The sequence below is a fragment of the Falco naumanni genome, chromosome 1 (assembly GCF_017639655.2).
Source record: "Falco naumanni isolate bFalNau1 chromosome 1, bFalNau1.pat, whole genome shotgun sequence".
In the NCBI taxonomy this organism is placed as follows: Eukaryota; Metazoa; Chordata; class Aves; order Falconiformes; family Falconidae; genus Falco; species Falco naumanni.
The window spans coordinates 51,433,164-51,453,574 of record NC_054054.1 but is presented as its reverse complement, the minus strand read 5'-3'; the positions used below and the strand labels follow the sequence as shown (position 1 = coordinate 51,453,574).

Here is a 20,411-nt window from a genome sequence, read left to right as displayed (position 1 = left end):
TTGATCAGGCTGCAGGAATCACACCTGATTTCCTGCCAGGTCCCCTTCCCTGTTCTTCAACAGTACTCCTGACAGATTGACAGAGAGTGGGAGTCTGAAAGAATTTATTGCTCCAGGATTGTCTCAGAGATTGCAGAGCTCCTAAGCTGCTGGCTCCTCTACAGATCTCATTAGGCACGATGCCAAGAAACTCAGAGCAGTGTATCCCTGCTCATAAACTCCGAGGCTGCCAGCTCTCTGTTAGCCCACCAGGCAGAAAGAAAAGAAGCAAGAGCCTGGAAGCTCTGGAAATGTGCAACTTCTTGGCATCCCAGGCAGCCAGAGGATCCAGACAGAATTCCTCAAGCTGGGGACCCCAGAGCTTCTGATGTCTCCAGTTCTGCGTGTCTTTAACTTTGGACTAGATGATCGTTGCAGGACCCTTCCAACTAAAAATCTTCTATCCTATTCATTTAAAATTGAAAAAATACTCCATTTGAAATTGGAATAAAATAAAACTAAACAAATATATCAAAATCCTCTGCAAAATGGCATGATCTTTTTTTCATGCTGCACCACTTAAATAACAGGCTGTTATGGCTGGTGTACAACACATCTTGTGGTCCCATTCCCTAAACATACAGATTGCACCATTACTCAGCAGACTGAGCTTTCATCACAGTCATTGCCTCCTCACTCTTCCTCTTCATCCCAGGTATTCATGCCCTCCCAATTTTATTTTCAAAACCAAGCCCTTTAGGGAATAACATGTTTTGTGGGGTTTTCCCCTTCAAACATACCTGTATATCCAGACAGCTCCACAGAGAGCAAGGAGAAATCAACAAAATTTAAAAAGACACTAATTTTGTATCTTCCTATTGGCTAAGCTGAACAGGATTTATTTTTCTGAAACTCCTGTTGCCACAAAGCTCTATATGCAGGTCAGCAGGCTTATGTAACAGTGATGCATCTGGTGCTCTGTTCCAAATAAGTAAAACAGAATATGCTGTGACTGCTACATAACCTTGTGTGCTGTTCACCAAAGGCTCATATTCATCTTTTTTTCCTATTAAAGGAGACCCACTGCCTTCAGTTTCCCAAAGACCTTTAATTGTTACATGTTCTCAACCTGGTGCTTACAATCAGACACAGTGGATCATTTTCATGAGGCCTTTTTTTTTTTTTTTTTTTTTTTTTTAATTCACCAGTGCCCATCCATTCAAGTGCAGTTTTGCTTCTGAGAAGAAAAGATTTTGAGTTAATTCATGTTAGCTGTATTTTAATATAGTGGTTTAAGTTCAGTTGTTAACTTGTGACTTCATTCTTTCATATGCTGCTTCTTGCTCTGCCTTTTCCTTTGACCTTTTCCATTTTGTCACACATCCACCACCAGTCACCCCTCTGAAATGGTCATGGAAATGGTCAGGGACTTCACAAATGTCCACAGGACACAGCATGCAGGAGACTCCATCCAGACTTGGATGTTGTAGAAGTCTTCTCTCTATCAAAACTAGGTAAAGGTATTGTGAAGGGGAGGTGACACAAGTCAACAGCAGGTACCCAGTTCTCATGCTGAAATGAAGTATGCATAGGTCCATGACAAGCACTCGTACTTGAGAACAACAGATTTGACCTACTACAGTAGGCACCACTATGTGTTTTATTCAGGTATCAAATACATGTAGACATCTATGCACATCCCAGTTCCAGATCAAGAAGGTAGCTCTAAATTGTAACTCTAGCCTCTGGCCAGCATGGAAATGAAATCACTGATGTTCTATAAAAGATCTAACACGGTTAAATGCAAGGTGATATACTAGGAACAAGACACGCAGCCCATGCCTGCAGAATGGTAGACAGTGTCCAGAACAGCACCAAAGAAAAATCAGAGGCTGTTCTAGCAGACAAGTCAGCATGACCAACAAGCACAAACCAGAAAGACCAAACAGGACTTTGCATGTCAGCTAGCAGGCTGAATGACAGACAACTCTTCCACATCTCTTGGGGTACCTATGCTGAGTAGCGTATGTGAAGGAGGATTTCCCAGGCATTACTCATGAGTTTGAGGATTTTCAGAATAAACAGTCCATTCTGTAGGTATGGTTTCACTTTTTTTTTTTTTTTTAATTCAATTTTAACCACAAATTAAAATATTGACACTTGGCCAGGACTATAATTTAATACCAAGTTCACCAAAACCAATGGTTTTATCTGCAGAAGTATAGCTTCAAACTTCCTAAATTTGCATCTGTAATAACACCCAGATTGTGGCCTGTTAAGTTCATCCACAAAACAGGCTCATCCACTGAACAATTTTATGCTCAGTTAATATATGCAGTGCTATACTAAGGCCACTTAATCAACAGTATCTATTCTGAAAGTAAAGAAAAAATTCTGTATGTCTATCACACTCCATCAGCTTTCCCCACTCACTTCAAGCAATTAATTTCAAAGACTTCCTGACTAAATTTACCTAAAATACATCTTTCTCTCTACACCTTGTTAATGCATTAGACTATGGTTTTATAAGTTGTTCTTGGAGATCACCAGTGGCAGCCAGCTATCAGAGATGACACTATACCTTGAGCACACAGTCCCAGGAATTTACGAGGGCAGCAGTTTCCTGGATCACCTAATCACCTTCGGTGGACTTACACACCTGTGGAGCAAGAATGTTTTTACTGCCAGAGCTCTTCTGGGTCTGTCTGCAGAGGGAAGGCTATGGATACAGATAACCTCTGCATGTTTAGGCTCTGCTTTGAACAGGCAGATGAGAAAAGAACACCTATCAATGGACAGAAAGCTGCAGTTGAAAAATCAGGAAGACTCCCTGGAAAACCTCTGGAGGAGGGAACTTCAGTCATCTGCAAAGGGAGAAGCAGGTGGAATGATCTGTCTGGGTTAGAGTTCAGGGGTAAGCTTCTTATGACCAAAATGTTTGGTTACTAGTGTTTTTTCAGCCAGGACTTCAGCTGGCATAAGTTCATGAGCTAGCTCAGTTCTAGACTGATGGCTGAGGCAGGCGGTGATGTATTTGTGGCTTTTGGTTAACAACTTGGTCTTGCAAACCCTCCTCACACAGATCTGTTCAAGAGTGTTGGAATGGGAACAGCGTATTCAGGAGACTTAAAGATGAAGCCCAAAGTACTAGGACACAACAGTTATGTTGGCAATAAACTACTGCAGTTGCATAAGCTGAGGAAAAGCAAGAGCAATAGTTCCAAGCGTCTGCTTTTAGCATTATAGTTACAGCTTTTCCCTGACTGTGCATATATTAAGCAGATTGCAAACTTGTAGTGAGTGGAGGGAACAATCTGGCTATTTATAAGGCAGTTAACCTTTAGGAATGACCTTTATTTTAACATTAAACTGGTCTGCTTCATGTTCAGAGGACCAGCATTTTCATCACTTGGAAAAATGAGAAAATATTCCATAACTATCTGTGAAGACAGACGGAAAGAAGATTTCAGCCTTGCACTCTGAAAGATCTTGGCTGATACAGACTGTGCAAAGATGGAGTCAATGCAATCCTGAGACTGTGATGAAGCACAGAGTGAAGCAACTCCAGAGCACGTGCCAGGCCAGCATTTTTTAAAAATGCTTTTCTGACACAGTGACTTTTCACTGTGGAGTACTCCTGATGACTTTCTTCTAATCAAAACAAACATAACACACCTATCTTTGTTCAGAAGTCACCTACCAGTATCAACTGACAGCTGGACTCCTCAGCCATATCATTTAACGTGGGACAGAAAACTGGGAACAATGGCTGGCATGACACTATTTTTCTGACCTTCAGTGTTTTCCTGTTTCCAGGGCAACTCACAAAACTCATGGAAGAAAACCCCTGTTGTAATTGAAAAAAATAGATTTTTATTTTTAGATTTGGTTAACTCATCCATTAAAAAAAGGAAATGAAATGGAGAGCTGCAGTAACACTGCCATAGGATAAACACAATGTTGTCATTGGCTACATCTGTGGAAATTATTAACTCAAAGTACAGCCAAGACTGTTGTTTATGGAGGTCCTGGGCTGATTTACTCAGGTTGCTTTTATCTTGCAAGCTATTTCATAAAAATATGTCAAACATTTTATGAATATCATACCTTCATTATGCTTTCTTTAATTTTCTTGGGTGATTCAAAATTAACTTTCTGAAAAAAGACCATAGGAGGCAGAACCTGCCTTCCATTCACCTTCAAATAGATAAAACCAGCAAAGAAACCTTTGGTTTTCTCCAGGGAGTACTTTTGATGGTCCCAAATTGCATACGAAAGCCATGAATTATTCAAAAGCACAGCAGGTAACAACAAACATTTTGTTAGGTGCAATGACACAACTTAAACATGAAAAAACATAGGAGGAGTATAATTAACAACCAGAAAAGCCAAGATCAATTAAATAGCAATTCCACTGTTGCTTATGAACTTCATTGGTGGATGGTTCATCCACTAACCCCAGACTTCAGCAGTGCAGAGGTGTCCTAGCCCCGGGAGACACAAAGCTTCAAAGATTCCCCCTTGCTGCACAGGAAGACAAACCCAGAGGTTTATAAGGAGATCGACTACAAGCAGTCCTGCTTCACTTCAGCAGACCGGAGAGAAGAGAGAAGTCTCCATCTGCTTCCAGTTTCTTTGTTCTCATTGGGAATATCTGAAGAGGAATTTGAGGCATGCCATACTCCTTTTGCTGCAGCACATTTGTCCAGTACAATCTTGCCCCAACTAACTAGGATTCGCTGCATTAGACATTATTACCATCAATAATTCCAACTCTATTTTCTAAATGTGAAAAATGAGGTCTGGAGTTTAAGAAACGTGCCCTCTGTCATTCAACAAAGCACGAGGGATACTTCATGGGACTATTTAGTACCTCTCCTGCACTGCTGTCTGACTCACTCAGCATAATGTAAGGTAAATTGTAATGATTTATGTGGAAGAAAAGAAAAAGTTCAATTCCAACTCAGGAACATAGGTTATTGGAAGTGAAGCTTAATGCTTTCATGGTTTGAATTGTCCACACAGCAGTTGTACAAAGTGAGATTGTTCAGAAAAGAAGGTAAAGGGAAAAAATACACACTTCCAGAAAACTAGTGAAAAATCAATCAATCAGCAAAGTACAGATCCCCGGATTCCTCTATCACATAAGTTATATCACAAAATAATATCATTTAGGAAGTCTAAGAAAAAGTCATGACACGTGTCTCCTTAGAAAAGTGCTGCACTGTTTATGAGAATAAAATTCAACTAAAAAAAGAGGAAAAATTCAAATATAAATAGCTGCTGCAGTGTTCTTTAATCATAACAGACGACCTTCCCTTTTGACTGAAGGCTTCAGATTGGAGATAATGCATCTAATGTATTACCAGCTATACCTCATTCATTTCCAATTTACATTTTGTATCTCCCCAGGTAATCATTATTTAGCGATACAGAAAAGACAATTCAAATCTTCCTTACACCCAGAAGTCATTTTATTCTAAGTGATATGAATTAAGGGATGTTGGCAAGCTCACAGGGAAAAAACAGACCTTCACTGAAAGCATGCACTAATTTTTAAATAAAATAGTTCATTCACCCTTATTTCCTTCCACCCTTCCTCACTCCATTATAAATAGATTTTCATGTGATGTTTTCGGAAGATTCATCAACAGCACTGGGATGAACCAGTTCAACTGGAGTGCTCGTCCGATGGAGAGCGGCTCCACAGGCAGCAGCCTCTTCCACGGCTTGCTGCACAGGCGGCTATGGGGCAGAGACCGACCGTGCTTTCTCTCCATTTCACCCCCAAGCCAGCATCTAACTAGCAGCACCAGGCACCAGAGACAAAGGTCAGCTCTCTAAGTCATTTTTAGCCAAAAAAGCTGGAAAGGGATTGTCATGGCTAATTAGCCAGACATTCTGTAATGTATACCTTAGCTTGAGCATACAAAGCTGCTGAGGATTAGGTGGCTGATTATCTTGGGAATACCATAGCCTTGAGCCTGAGAAAGGGCACCAAGCTCATCAAGAACAACACTGGACAACTTCCAGGTGCGCTCACTTCCTCAGCATTTCTTACAGAGGCATTACACCTTCTTTCCTCAAAATATGTAAACCACTGTCTGTTGCAGAGGCAAAAGGAAGCGCACACATTCCTCTGAACTTCCTCCATTGTTGCCCGAGGGATTTAAGCACAGAGTTGGGCATTCAGTTACCCATCTGATGTTGGAGCCAGACTGCCCTGGGTACATAGGCCATGCCTATCCTCTTATTGCTGTAGTCTAAACCTTGAAATGCGCTCAGCAGTGCTTTGCCTGTGGCTATATTTTCATAAGACTACTGCACACAGGAGACTCCCCTATATTCATTCTACCTACCTCATCTCTGACAGGAAGAAGAATAATGCAGATACTTCTCTGATCCTGCAAATCCTTGGTTACACAAGAAACAAGCAATGTGAGTGAGAGCTTTTCAGGGGCACAACCTATTTTATCAGCAGAGGCTACACACCAGTGGGAATTATTGGGAGAATTTTTATTTCAATGAGTCTAATGTTATTCAGTCTGCCCAAGTAATGCCCATCTTGAGACGCCCAGGTGGGTGTTAGCTGCAAGGGTTAAGTGCTCTTCTCCCACCCACCTTTTTGACAGCACCAAACATTCCGAATTGTAATAAACAACAATGTGAGCAAATGATAAATACTCAGCTGTTCCCTGTGTTACACCAACGAATGGGAAGCACCTTTTCTTTCAAGTTCTCTTCTATCTAATTACAGCACAAAATTAGAATAGAACATTCCAGTTTACTAAATTACTTCTGCCAAGGATTCGAAACAGCAACTGCTGCCCCATTAACTGCTCTGCAGCTGTGTGAAATGCCACAACTGCCAGCTAACACAAAAGCCACCTCTAGCCCCTGACCTGGAGGAGGGAGTGGGTAGAAGTTTGTGCCTGGCACTTGTATGCTACATCTTCCACCCGTTCCCTTTCCTCCAGAGGAGGGCTCATTTCACAGCCAAACTCTTTAGTTGGTTCTTGAGCACAAACAAAACCACCTTTGTGCTGGGAAGGAGGGAAGGAAGGCAACACGAATGGAATTGCTGATGCAGAACCTTTCTTTCCCGTTTCCCCCCCAGCAGAAGCCGCCAGGACAGCGGCAGCCTCTCGAAGAGAGCAGGCTGACAGTCTCAACAAAGCAAGTCACAAAACTGCTCTGGCTTTTCAGGGCCAGACAAAAAGGAAAAGAACTGGGACCCTTCTAAAGCAATGAGAGGTTTCCTTTGTAGGACTGAAGGCTGAACGAAGGCTCACGAGACACTGCAACTTTACCGCTTTCTTTTATTTCACTGCTTTAGGCTTGAGCGTTATTTCACAGGCTTAGCCAGCAACTTCCATTGGTAGCACAGTTGAGCTGTGGCTACAGGAGTATGTTTAGGCTTGGTTTCCAATGGAGACGGAGCATTCATCACTACTGTGCCTCTACTACCTGCATTCCTGCGTTGCTTTTGAACCCAGTGGCACATTTAGCTAAAACTTTGGGAAAAAGCCTCAAGCTTCTTACCAGTTTCCAAGAACTCAGAGGCCTGGTAAAAGAAAGCAACTCCAACAATAAGCTTCCTCACTATAGGAAAAAGACACAAGTTGGGATATTCCCCCCTACAGAGACAGATCGGCAATAGCATTTAATGACACCTGTTGCCTAACTGCTGGGTAATGCAGCCTTCTCTCCCATAAAACAAAGTGCTCAGTCATGGCTGGCACTGGGCTGTGCTCTTAAACAGCTGTAATCAACAATACGGACTTACCTCAGCTTCACAGAAACCACCTTTTCTTGGTTTTCAAAATGTCCAAACAGTATCTGAATCCCCGAGAGCGAGTTCACCCATGGGATCCATACCAGACTGCCTGCTGACAGCGTGATTGAAGACTGCAACAAATGAACGTTGTCGGTGCCATAATTCAGGGGCTCTCCCAGTGAACAGCACCTCTGGAATTACTAACGTGTGCCATATGAAACAGGCTTCGAGTGCCAGCCTGTCTCATACTTCACAAGCCAAGGGCTTAATCCGCGCAGGACTAAGTGTTCATTCAAGGGACATAGGCATTACATTAACCAGGGTGCTGCTTGCAAGCACCCCTTGATTATTTTGTTTATCTAGATACCCAGATCCTTCATGGCCTTTACATTGGTAATACCAGGTTACTATAGCAACCTCTGTGACCTGCATAATCAAGATAGCAGAGAAGAGCTGATAGCTGAATTAATGTATTTATAGCCTTGAATAAGAAACTTTAAAGATTAAAGATTAATATCTATGGAATTCATATATACTCTACTCATGATGTCACACTTATTTAATCTCTTTTTCCAAATACAGTTACATTTAAATGCTAACCTAGAGTATGTAATACAATATATTAAGACAACACTATTTAAACTTGCTGTTTATTTTCTGTTTTCAGTTTAGCATACAATTAAACTACTTCATAAAGTCCGAAGACTAATGTACATTTTATAGTAAGGTTAATCATAGCTTGTAGAAGCTAGAATTCATAACCAGATTTGCAGATTATGTACATTTTCACAAAATTTAAAATAAGTAAATTCAGAACTAGGTAGCCAGCTTATGGAATATTAAGCATAATGATAACATTCTTGGTAACATTCTCCTTCAGTTTGCTTTCTATTTTCCTGTACTCAACAGGTTCTTTTTAAGAAGTCACTAACTTTCATCGAACTAGAGACTTGCTTGCTGAAGAGTCAAGCTCATAACAGATCAACATAAATGTAAAAGTTTGCTTGACAGCTCTTCAGCAGACAAAAGAAGATATCTCTCCTGAATGATCTGGACCATCAGGTCTGGATACAAGTTGCTCACACAACCAGAACGATGACATGAAGGAGATGTATGTGGAGGGAGATACCAGGGAACTGAAGTATTTTTTTTTCTTTTGCTGGACTGTCATTAAAAGCCAGGTTCAGCTGCTGTAAGACTGCCAGGCAGCAAGCACAGTTTTAGCCTGTGTTTCCTTCATTACTACTACACAAACTGCCCAAGTGTGTGCACATGACCATAGGTCAGAAAGGCATGGGTAGCTCTGTTTGGCTTTTAACTGCCTCAGGTCCAGGACAGGCAAGAAATTCTCATTCTGAGTAATCATCCAAGCAAAAGAGACAAAACAGTGGGCCTTCAGGTGAGATTTAAGTATCATACAAGTCGTATGGTGACCTTCCACACCATCACAAAATTCTGTCTCCACCAGACAATAAATAAATGTTATTGTTCTTTCTCAGGCAGGTTCCTTTCTTATTTTTATTTTTATTTTTTATATATATCCATACTAACATAAATCTCTGAGCCAATTCCTTCTCCCAAAGGCAGCGGGATTATTTATCTGTTTTTGTGAAGGAGGGAAACTGAGCTTCAAAATGCAGTGCCTCAAAGCCATACACTATAAAAAATCCCCACCAGTATCAGTGGAGGAACTGATGAGGATGAACTAAATCCACTGTAAGAACCTTCTATCACTGCAGCCTTAACACAAAATGCAGAAGCTTTTTTTTGCCCTTGGAGTCTCGTAAAGCAGACAGCGGATTCTTGGACTGAACAGCTCTGTCACTGGATGGACAGTTGTATTTTGGGGGTCTTAGTTGTTGGTTGGGGTTTTAGCTTTGATTTCTTACTGTGGGTGATTTAGCTAAGAAAGAGCTTTCGTATCTTCTGTATTTGGCCTTTTTTTTTCCCTCATTGCTTCTTTTGCTTCTTTTGCAATCTGTAGATAGTATAGGAAGGATAGGCCCTCACAAGTCCAGTGGAAAATTTGATTTTGTTACTCCATAGCCATTTTCCAACAAAAACACTAATTTCAAAGACATCCAGATAAAACTTGGGAGGGAAGAAACTGATTAAATTGGGTCCATCTACCTGCTTTCCCAGTACTGACAGAGTTCTACTTAATTCCAACCAACCTGCATATGACACCAACCCAAAACCCATCACACTATACATCTAACTTCACACTTGTAACATTTAGAGTTATTTACCCCTTTGATATTGTAAAGCTTTTGGCTAAGATTTTTAAAGCCTGCCTTCCTTAGCCCCCCAGCTTTATTTAAATGGCCTGTTTTTTAAAAGTGCCAAGTATGCCACACCATCACAGAGGTCCGAATGCTGCTTGGCTTTTCTTGGTTGTGGTCTCACATGTCACAAGTGAATCTTCAGAAAGTCTTAGACCGCACTTTGCAACGCTCATATCAACCACCAAGGAAAAATCCTCCTATTCTCCTAGTCTAACAGAATGATGAGAAAAGGGTTTTTTTGACCCATCACCATTCCCTTGTGCCTTTGAAAATAAACATTACATCTCTCCAGCTAATATGACCATACATCAGTTCTTAACACCTTTCTGCACCCTCCTGTGTTCTAAGCCTTTTATTTTAATTGACTTAAGAAAAGGTTTCATTAGAGATGATAGCACACTGGCTAGCAATTAAAATATATCTACATAATTTCTGCAACCCTCCTTCGAATCCTAGCCCATGTCTCTCATCTTTTGCAGAGAAGTGTCAAATAGTGTCTAAAAAACCCCTGCAAAGACAAGGGAAAAAATTCATAAATATATCGTTGTTGCCTAAAACTTTTATAAATTGTTTTTTGTGTTCAGTTTCACTTTTGTTGATAAAACTAGCCCAAAATACCTTTTCTAAAATATCTGTCTAAAAACCTGACTAGTAAAAGCTCCTAGAGGTGCAAAGACTGGGTTTTTTCCCACTCCACCAGTTTTTGCATTGACAAATGGCAATGCTGACACTGTCTGCATTTTAAGGGTGGCTTTGTAGGTCACTCTTGAGCCTAACCTAGTGTCTAAAGCCCAAGAAAATTGGGTACAGCTTCTTTCTCCTCCCCAGACTTCTTGGAAAATGTTGGGGAAGTCACTTGGCCTCTCTGTGCCTTAATTGTATCCTCGTAAAAACAAGGATGTAAGAACTACTCCAATGTTTAAACACCTGCTTAACCCCTCAGTTTATCTATACCTTTAGTTAAATGTCTTTTGCTGTTGAAGTTCATGAAATTTCATTATATGCTTAAACATACACTTAAGCGGTTTTGTTGATATGGCACTGGACTGTACAGACTATTCCCATCTTTACGGTAATATCAAAAATATTTTAAGCTATATAAGAATGTATTTTAAGCTCATGAATGAAGTCTGTATTTTCTTTCTTAAATCCCAGGCAATCATGTCTGTTCTGCCTTTGTTAAAGAATCAATGTTGTACTTGCCTGCATGTGTCCAAATTGAAGCCATTAATCTCTTCTGTTTGTCACATCCAGATTAAAGTGCTTTTGCAGCCAGAGATAGTGTCGCATACTCCCGATGTTGAAACAAAGCTCTCTCTCAGGAGACTCTAGTTATGCGTAAAGGATAGAAATCTAATGTTTTATGAAGAGTACCACAAGTAAGAAGGAAACTGTGTGTTCACTCAAGCTGTGATCCTGCCTTTCTGAACAATATTTTACTATTGACTTTAACAGGAGCTATTTTATTGCTACAAAAAGCATGTAAGCAAGTATTTAATAAAACATTAACAGCAAATAACCTTTTGGTCCCAAGTTCTCACAGCTTTTTCAAGATCGTATGATTATGAGAGCAAAGACCATACATTTGCAACTGTCTGAAAAGTACTGGGTTACAAAATTATTTGTTTTATTTTTTAGCAAATAACTGCGTTTAAAGGCATTTCCTCTTTTGTGCAACATATTTAGGAGAAAGGAAATATATTTTAATCAGACAATATTTTGGTACAAAGCACTGAAAACAAGTTTGTTGTCATAAAACCTGATCTACTGAGGGGTTTGAAGGTACCTTGGTGATTTAGAAAAACATCTACAATGCAGTTAAAATGTTAAATACCCATTAATATTTTTGGCTTTGCCTAACTTAGCAAGTAATGAAGTGCAATAGGAGTAGACAGAACAGAAAGCTGGTGTTAAGTACCCAATATCCATACTGTACAACTTCTGGGGACTTGTTTTTGGAATAGGTTTAATCTAGTGATGATCTAATGATGGATTGAAAGCCGTCACAAGCTGGAGAGCATTTTCCAGTTCAGATTCACTTGAATTCCATTTTGCCTACTCCACTATGTTATCTATAGTGCAGCAAAGAGGGGATGAACAGGAGATTCATCTCAAAAGTGTAAACTAAACACTCAGGCCAACACATCCAATCTGAGTTAGGGATTTGCACCAGCTAGACATCTCTGTCTGTATCTTTGTAAATTTGGCACTGCAGACGTTATTCCTCATGTTACTACTTCTGAAAATCAGCAAGGTCTGCTCTAGGAAGAAGAGAATCACTAGTATATAGTGCACTGCATAAATGGTGGTACATAATATAAAACTTAGGGAGACACCAAAAGAAAGTTAAGTTTCCATCTGAAAAGTATTCCATTACTATAGTTAAAAGCAAAACCTACATTGTTACAATTAATGTAAGTATATATTTCTTAGCTGAAGTTTAAATAATGATTTTCATCTCTTGCTGAACATGAAGCTCAAGAAAGCTGACAGATCAACCCATGCAGCCCAAGAGAAGTGTTACTTCACTTCTTGCATTTTTCTCTCATTGCTCACTCTGCATCTTCCCCAGATTAATTTTCTAAACAACAGCAAAAAAGATTGAGGCAAAGATGATCAAAAGCATGCCTTTGAGTATCCAGCTGGGGATGTACAGTGCACAGAACATTAGTTCTTCACCACAAGACCCCCTCTATAATCCTAGTGAATATGAATGTGCTGGATCAGTTTGTCCCTGTTACAATGTGAGTCAATAACTTCTTAAAAAAACTATGAAATATAAAAGCATTGCTCATCAGCACTCACAGCATTTTTGCTTTTACCCAGGACAACTAGTTTTCTTCATCACTAGCTTTCTATTCATTTCCTCACTACAGTCTGGTACAGTATTTGCCAAGAGAGTTTTCAGTTTTATCTGGCATAGGTCAAATGACATCTACATTTAAAAAAATGGGGTCTTAAACTATATTTAATTAAAGAAAAATATTAAATATACATCTGTTGAATAAGATATTCAATATGATCAGAGAATTTAAAGATCTTGTGTGAAGAGTTTCAATTAAAGCTTTACAAGCATTAATTAAAAATAAACCACCAAATACACAGAATCTACTGTATGGCAATAAACACCCAAGAATCACTGCTTTCTCATTTAGATGGGTAAAATTATTTCACTTTGACTAACAGCCATAAATAAGGAATACATCCCTCTCTTATTTGTCTGGATTAAGATTATCTCCTTTTAATTTTTTCCAGATTAGTTGCCAAGAATAATGCTGCCTGCCACTGTGTGAAATTAACACCTTTCCCATTTTGATTTCAAAGGTAAAAACAAAAAATAAAAAATCCAAAAGCAAGCAAGCTTCTGTTTCAAATGAGTAAATCTGTGTTTCATTTGTAAACCAGCAGGCTAATTGATTTCATTTTTTGGCAATGTACAGTACAGCCTGTGCCCTCCCCTGGACATGTACTATGCAGGGACACAATGTGGGAAGCATGTCCAGGAGTAATACACTGGAAGATCTCTCTGGAGGCAGAACAACAGCAAGAAGGGAACATCACAAAGCATGTTCACGCCTGAACATTAGTCACTCTGATCTGGGTAAAAAAAAACTAAATCACCTTTAGACCTCAACACCTATTCATACATGAAAGTTACAACATCACATATATTCTTTTAAGATAAAGGAACTTGCCACAGCTCCCTGCAGAAGGGCTGGTGCCATGGCTTTTCAAAAGCACTATAAAACATTTCAAAAACTGAACCAATAAAAACGTTGAAACAACTGTCATCACTTACTGATGTCAGCCTGTGCTTGCAGGGGCATGTAACAGCAGTCAGTTATTATTTCTGTTTGCATTCTGGGATATATATCTCTATATATGTGTGTATAACGCAGAACTGCTCAGGTCAGGGGGAAGCCTCTGGGTAGCCTGTGCTGTGTGATATTCTCCTAGCCAAACCCAAAGTCAAACTCAGATGTTACGTCTTACAGACCATTCTTGGTGAGAAAATCTGATCTGCTCACCCTTTCCTTCATGCATGGCAGGAACCTGACTTTTAAAGACATTTGGGTTACCATGGAAGGACCTGATTAAAATCTCTTTACCAGAGACAGTCTCTACCTAGCCAATATTTTTTCCACTCTTCACCAAGACGTAATGTCTGCCTCTTACTTTCTTCAGTAAGAGAAATCATAATTTTCTTAACCAAGCTTCAGAAAATCCTCAAAACTTTGAACTCCCTGTATTTCTAACCCACATAAGTCTTTATATAATAATTTTCTTAAATCCTCAAAGCAAACTTTGCCATAGCTGAGTACTTTTATTGTGCCCTTACTGACAGTTTTTCCATGTTACAGTGAATAAAGTCAGGTCTTAATCAGGTCATCTGAGGTTGCTCTTTGTCTCCCTGCTGTGGTAATCTCCTTATCAATCTGTATCAAATCAAAATTTCTCAGTGTTAACTAGGGCAGGAGGTTTGATTCTCAAAACTGCAACCACACACTCTCAGCTCTCACTTTGCTTACAATTAATCCTAGCTCCAGCTCCATCTGCTGTCACTTGGAGCTTGCCTTTAATGAGGCACTGGAACTGTTCACCCAGATACCTGACACCTTAGTGAGGAATCACAAACAGATGCTTCAGTAAAAAAAAAAAAAAAAAAAGTTGCACTAAACTACTTTATGTATTTCTTCTTAATGTGCTACTGACCCTTGACAGGTTCTTTGCCATAAAAGTGTCTCCTTGGTAGAACATGCCTATATTTAAATTAATGATGCTTTTGCAACAAAGACAATAGCATGGATTCGCACAGAGATGCTCTGAGGATAATCATCAGCACTAACTTCCACATGAAGAGTACAACTGCTGCCTTACAAGAGCTGGCAACAGGCTGTTGCTTTTCAGAGCAAGACTGAGCTTCAAATCACAGGACTTCTCCCCTACAACTGCACTGGACACTTGTCTTCTCAGAAACTAAGCCAGAAACACCAGCAGTGTGAACACTGATTTGGAATGCACACAGAGAGCATGAGTTTTCTAAGACAGTCTGGAAAGAGAAAAATACTAATTGAAAAATGTTAATTTCCTACAGCCTTTTTAGCAATACACCTCACTAGCCAATGTTTTCTGATACAATACCGGAACAAGCTAGTAAATGTAAACTAATTCTTTGTCTGGAAAGGAGTTTTACTCGATTGTAGCAGCAGAGATTGCAGTACTTTGCGTACAATGTAATATGTATATGTAATATGGAGTACATGAAACGAGATGCAGGGGAGAAATACCTAGTTTTATTTTACTCTAGAAGACTTAGGTTACACAGGAGTGTCAGACCACTTGTAAGTAATACAGGTCTTCTTAAATACTTACCATGTAAAGTCTTTATTCTCTACTTGTCATTTTTTAGAAATGTGTAAAATATATTTTTGGCAACATATTCCAAGGCTTCCCTGCTCTAGGTGTTGGCATCTGGACTCCTGCTGTAAAGATCTCACTGAAGTTCATAAATTGTTTATAAATTAAATCAGCTCTTTCATGCTAAAAATTATTATGGCCTCAAGTCTATGATCTCAGTCTTTTAGCGAACTGAAAGTGTTAAATCACACTGCAAAAAGTTCTCCTTTTCCTATGGGAGAGATTACAATAATATCCTGGACTTTAACAATTATCCTCGACATAAAAATTCTTGTATTTAACAGCCCTTGAGAGAATCTTACCCCCTTCACAGAACCTCTGCAAAGGAGTAATTTCGATGGGTGAGAATTTCACAAGACAGAAAAAAAGTGATGTTGCTTGTATTTTTAAATGACAGCTCCTAGCTCAGTGGCGTGGAGTGCTGGAGGAGCCCCCTGGAGCAGAGATCAGGGCCGAAGGGAGGAGATAAACTGATTTGTCATATGGCTGCATGGTTTATGGCATTTCCGTATTCTTTATCATACTTTTATCACCTGAGCATCTATAGGTAGGAAGACAGAGAAAGAAACCTGCAACAGGAGAAGGCATGCTACTGAATTTCTAAGGACAGATGCAGGGCATCGACATGAGAAATAAAGGGTCAAAGGAGCATTTATCACAGACAATCGAATAGTGACAGATGATAAAGACATCTGGGAAGAAGGACATACAGGCAAAGCAGCATGGATGAGGATTTTACGGAATTTTTGAATACCATTCAGGGTGAACCTTAAGTAACTCAGAGAAATAAACCTAATCTTGGTGTACTTACAGTAGTAACTGCAAATGAGGCTGTTAAAGAGCTGGCCTAACAGACTCAGAGGCTGCCTTGGCATTCAGAGCCAGGAAGGAGCATGGAGAAGGCTAAGCAGGCATAGTGCTACCAAGGGCAAACTGACTTAGTCTCACTCCCTTGCTTATGACAACTAAATTGATGTCTGCTAGGGGCTCACTGGGGGAAGAACCACCAGTCCCAGGAGAAGCTAATGTATGTCTGAAAAGGCACGTCAGATGTTGTGTGCTGGGAATCAACCTCGGTGTGCCAGCAAAGCCCCTGAGCACCAACTGGCTAAGAGACACTGCTAAGCCCCCAGGAGAGTTTCAGAAAAACTGCCAGGAAAATACATATGCAATATCAAGTACTATTAGCTTGTTTCATGCTTTTTTCCACAACATGCCAGAATTCCGGAATTTTCCAGAATAAACACCATTTGTTTTTTATTGTCTTCCATCGCTTCTAAAAAGTGAAGCAAGCATGACAGCATGAGAGGAATTCAGGGAGCAGCACACCCATCTCTATCAAATTATGCAGTTCAGTGGTTGCTCCACATTAAACATTGATAGAATAAATAATGTCTTTCAACAAAGACTTGGTTACCTTGGTACTTGCTGAACTCATGACAGACTTGCAATTCCTCATCTGGGTATAACCGTGGCAGAAAACAAAACCAGGTAAAAAGTTGGTGTGAAAGGCACACATTTAAATGATTTAATATAGGATAGATGCTTGCCTTTGGTGGTCATGAAGTCTTAGGTGGATATTAAAGGGTGATCTACGTCTCATAGTATCTACTTTATCGTGATTTGGTTAGATGGACTGAAATGGCAAGTTGATGTTCTGTCAGACTTGGAGACAAGCAACATAAAAGCCTCCCTGACCCTAGCACAGCTGCAGTATTCAGATGGCTGACTAGATATTGTCCTATTAAACTCTTCTAATACCTGGTTCCAAATGCCTCTTCAGTTTCACACCCACCAATGACTGCAGAAAGGCAGCCAGAGACAGTACTATATATGTAAAAATTTAAAGCCCAGGCTAACTATATCAGGCCAAATCCTTACAGTCATTACTCTTCTTCCTCTCCCTGCATACATATTTAGGTAACTGGCTTGCTTAAGCATCTTTCAATAATTAAGCACCTTTGGCATGCAGGGAAGTCTCATGCTATTTTCCAGCAAAAGGTTTATCTCCAGGCTTTCATAGGAACCTGCTAGCATGGTCTTCCTCTGCCTGTGTAATAGAAAGCTGAAGGAATGCCTCTGACCTCACCCAGTGTTTCTTGCATAAATGAAGCGGCACATGCTCCTGCCAGGTCCCCTCTGCTTGGGGCTGTGTAGATATACCCAAATTCTCTTTTAAGTCAGTGCCTACACCTTCGGTTCATTCAGTTGAATTTGGGCCATTTGGATTCAATTTAAGCTCTGCATGGCAAGGTGCAACTTAATCCTCAGGAAGCAACGGATTTTGAGGGGACTGCTAGACGAATCAGCTCTTAGTGCAATGCTGAGCAAGGGCTTCAGCCATGAAACTACAATTTCGGCTTGCAAAAAATTCTCCTGAGTAGCACAGTATAAACACTGACCAAAAAAGCCAGATGCAAACATGTGGCAACCATGAACTATAATAGTTCTTCAACTACTGTCTTTGTATGATGAAACACAATTTAAACAACCTAAAGAGCTGCTCCTAAATGTGTGTATATACAGATATCTTTCTTAAACCACAAGCTACAGAAGTTATTGTGTTATGGAAATCGTTCTTAATAAAGAAAATGGAATTACTATTGTCTTTAATAAGGCAGGATCAAGCCCTTGATAAGAGGGTGGAAACAACATCCCTTTGAAAGTTCATGAGTAATTTCAGATAATACATTCACAAATCCAAATGAAAGGATGACTAGGAGTGATGATGTTACACTTGTCAGGACTATGTTTAAAGAACTGGAAGGGGCAGTAAAGACATATATTTAAAATTAATTATGCATAGAAAGATGTGGAAGAATTGCAAAGCGTACATAATTTCAAACTACAAACAATAGTGGCAGAATACGCTGTGTACCTTTAATATTGCGTCTATGCCAAAGTAGTATAAAGAAGAAAATGCACTAAATTTATATATTGATAATTGAATGCATTTTCAATAGTTAGAAAGTCATTTCAGTTTTCATAAGAAATAAAGGGGCAAGTGATCCTGAATCAGTCAGCACATACGTGCTGGATAAAATGAGTATACAGTTAGCCTCAGGTGAGCTGCAGCAAGTACTGTCCTCTAGTTGTCAGGAGCTATGAGAAATGGTTAACAGTATTGTAGGGTCTCTGGAGGGAGTGAAATGGGGAAGGGGCATCATGGGGCAGACAGAGGAAACGTTGAACTTACTGTGAAGGTGAAGAAATTCTCTGTTTGTGATAGGGGAAGATGGAGCAGCAGGTAGGAAAGAAGTACGCAGACCCTCCTAATGAATCCAATAGCATGTGTCCCCATTAACAGTAATTTAAGCATTCAGGCAAACAAAGGATCAAGGTATGGACTATGAACTTTTATTTTTGTAGAAAAGTATCTCTTTCAAGCCTACACAGGTTTACAGTAACTATATCAACATAACTTACTGTATGTATTGATGAATATAGGATTCCTGCAATTTCCAGGTAATCAGCCTGGCACTTTTCACAAGCATTAAATCTATTTAGAATCATAGAATCATTTAGGTTGAAAGAGATCTTTAAGGTCATTAAGTTGAACCAATAATCAAGCACTACAAAAATCCATCACTAAACCATGTCCCTAAGCACCACATCTACACATCCTTTAAATACCTCCAAGGATGGTGATTCAACCACTTCCCTGGGCAATGCTTGATAACCCTTTCAGTGAAGAATTTTTTCCTAATATCCAACGTAAACCTCCCCTGGCACAACTTGGGGCCGTTTCCGCTTCTCCTGTCAGTTGTTAACTGTGAGAAGAGACCGAGCCCCACCTGCCTACAACCTCCTTTCAGGTAGTTGTAGAGAGTGATGATGTCTCCTCTGAGTCTCCTTTTCTCCAGGCTATTTAATACAAATAAATCAATTTCCCATTAAAATTACATGTCGGCCTTTAATTGGTCAACTCTTCCTTCCTGATGAAAGAAGATCCAGTGCTTAGTGCTTAGTGCACTGCCCTTGGATTTAGACTAGACTTTGATACTCTGGTTTGCTACAGACTATACATGACCTTGGATTTAATCTCTCTGTACCTCAGTAAAAAATAGAGCTGCTGTATTTTAAAGGCATGGTGAAAGGGGAGCTAGTTTTAAGAGGGTGGAGAACTTGAACGTGATTGAAGCAAGCATTACACAGTTCATGAGAGGCAGGTAAATAGTTGACACAAATTGGATGACTCAGCAACAGTGTACAACCTGTGATGGACCAGAACCAATGAAGAATGAGAAACCTAGCCTCCTCGTGTGGATAGGAAATATAATTAGACTTGGTATATCAGCTGAAAATAATTATACTGACCTATTTTAAATAGTTTTAAAACTATCATGATGACATATATTTTTACTTAGTTTGCTGGCTTAGTGGTTTGGGTTTTTTTGTAAGGCAACAGAATAGATTATATGTCAGTGACCATGTGCAAAAAAATGTCAGATCTGTGTTTGTCATCAGAAATGGTTATATTGATTTTATTGAGTGTTTCAAGATCGATGTGGTGTATTTGAAAATTAACACTCCTAAAAATTAGCATACCGGGTTTTCTCTATCTAAATGAAACTATACAAAAAACTAGCATCAAAATTACATAAAATTCATTTAATGTCTTTTGAGATAAAACAGTAAGTGTTCATTTGCATTGAACCTACCTTGTATTCTGCAGTGAAAGTCATATTGCAACATCCTAATTCATCACCATCTCTCCAAACCAACCATCAGGCTGTTTCTCTCCACAGTTTAATAATATAGACCAAATCAACTGGCAAAATCATCCCTGCAGAGAAAACAAAAAATACATACAGCAAGAATACTATTTTCATTAGCTTTTCAGATCACTGACATAGCATAAATGCAGGCACTGGTGCTTTTATCTTTTTTAGTGAGTAAAGTCAATTTAACAGGGTCCCCAGTTCAGCACATTTCATCTGAGTTCTTACTAT

At 39.6% G+C, this 20,411-nt stretch overlaps 1 protein-coding gene across 3 annotated transcripts in view; it reads right to left on the bottom strand.

The window, feature by feature from the left end:
• The window catches only part of LOC121088053 (janus kinase and microtubule-interacting protein 1-like), a 246,654-nt gene that overhangs the window by 11,787 nt on the left and 214,456 nt on the right, over window positions 1-20,411 (bottom strand). For 2 of the 3 annotated variants that reach the window (XM_040593696.1, XM_040593723.1), the window contains exon 15: window positions 20,121-20,245. The gene's annotated coding sequence lies outside the window, so the exon portion shown is untranslated. Of the gene's footprint in view, window positions 1-11,275; window positions 11,370-20,120; window positions 20,246-20,411 lie in introns of those variants that run through there. The other variant, XM_040593707.1, reaches the window with a different exon arrangement.